Source organism: Cyrtonyx montezumae, unplaced genomic scaffold (assembly GCF_038088225.1).
Source record: "Cyrtonyx montezumae isolate F1298 unplaced genomic scaffold, pur_monq_1.0 scaffold_9, whole genome shotgun sequence".
In the NCBI taxonomy this organism is placed as follows: Eukaryota; Metazoa; Chordata; class Aves; order Galliformes; family Odontophoridae; genus Cyrtonyx; species Cyrtonyx montezumae.
In genome coordinates this window covers 7,272,750-7,274,735 of record NW_027072100.1, presented here as the reverse complement: position 1 = coordinate 7,274,735, position 1,986 = coordinate 7,272,750, and positions in this window count along the sequence as shown.

Here is a 1,986-nt window from a genome sequence, read left to right as displayed (position 1 = left end):
TTCTCCTTATGATCTCAGATCTGCAACTATTTCAGCTGACACTTGATATTAAAACTGTTTGGCATAACTGCTCTGACCCGTCTCAGCTCTATACACAACAGAACCTGTGCCAAATGTTGATTTTATTGACTGCAATGTTTTCCAGGACCTCTATTTGCCCAGACCCTGTTCTGAACACACTTTGGCTTCCCCTTTCTCCACTTTTTTTTGTGTAGGTGCCCCATATCACGTAGTGTAGGTGGCCCAACTGATCCCTTTGGAAGGAACGATCTGCAGAAGGGTCGGTGAACTTCAGTGAAGCGATATTTTAACTTTCTTTTTTTTTTTACCAACTATCTCGTGGCTTCAGCAAGGAAAGAAATATCCTTTCAAAAAGACCACGGGGACACAGGAATTGAAAAACATTTCCCAAAATGATGCTGAAGTCCTCGCAGCTGTTTGTGCAGAGGAGAACCGATGGCTTTCGCTGCTCGCCCCGGGCTGTGTAACGCAAAACTTGGTGCAACATCTTCTGCTGACCTTTCTCGTGCCAAACAAAACTGTTAAGTGTCCCGAGAGAGAACGTGACGGCAGCTAATGCCGCGGCTAATGCTCTGCACCCGTCGCCGCGAGGTGAGCCCCGTGCTCGTAGCACTTGTCATTTGCTTGAATTACAGTGACATCTGGCGGCACGTTAGGCACTTTCTGTACAGCCGTCCTGCCGTTTTTAGCACCCTTTTGCTCTCTTCCCCGTTTTAGAAAGCCGCTGGCACGGGCGCTTTATTTGCACTCGGAGCAGGTTCGGCCGCGGTGCGTCCCCCCTCCCAGCACGCCCCCTGCCGGCCGAGCCGCGTCAGCGCGCTCTGGCAGCCGGCGGACGACGAGCGCCGCTCGGCGGAACGTGCGCATGCTCGCGGGACCCGAGGGCCGACGCTTTCACAGTAACAGGAACTCGCTTCCCTCTTACATTTCCGACGACGATTGGCTGCGCCGGGCCAAGCTCTCGGGCGGTGATTGGCTCGCAGTCCGTTGGGCTGGGTGTGATTGGCCGGCGGGAAATGGCGGTTTTTTTCTCTCCTCGGGCGTGAGGTGAGGGCCGCCATGTTCGGGGCTCTGCCACTATTGGGCGGTTCCGCGGGGCGTTCCGTTCTCAATGACGGGAAAGCGGCTCCGGTGCGATGTCAGTGACTGCGGGTGTTTGGGTGGTGTGGGTGTTCCTCGTTCATCGGGAAGAACGCGCCTGGAACGGGGTTTATATCTTTTCATTTAGGCAGGAGACTAAAGAATCGTGAGGTGATAATAAAGACCTCAACGTGGGCAGTTCTGTTCGTGTATTGAAAATCTAAAAGTGAATCGTGCTGCGTTTGTTGCGTCTGTGTTCCTGAGGAGTACACGAATCATTGCTGTGTGCTCTCAGTCGCTTCTTATGCAGAAATGTGTTTTTAATTGCTGTTCTGCAGCGTTCAGCTCCATGTGGTTCCTGGGGTGTGGTGGTACATCACAGGACACACTGATGCCCACAGCACGGGGATGTCGTGCTATGGGTTGACTCTAATGCCACTGTTTTTGTCTGCTCTTGAGTTTTAAGCTAATGTTTTAAGAAAACATTAATTTCAAGATCTTGCTGCATGGTGCTAATAGGCATCTCAGCGCTCACCATTGTACATATAACTAGGACTCTTCCCCCACGTGCACTACTGCATCTTTCTTAAATAATCTCATGTCCTGTTTTACAATGCAGCCCTTTTTGTAGTCCTGCTGTTGCCTTTGTGTGCTGATCAACCTGTGCTGGCAGTATGACCTGCTGCTCCTCCTTGTTTGGGTGTACTGAGAGTCCCCTGCAGAACTCCTACTCCAATTTTGCCAAAGCTGATCGTTGGAATTTGTATTATATCATAACTCATGAACTGCGCAATGTTTGCAAAGCCTATTGTGAGTTTGTGTCCATGAATTGTGTTTTGCTCACGTGATGATTGTTCCCTTTTCAATAGCTGATGAATTGCCAAA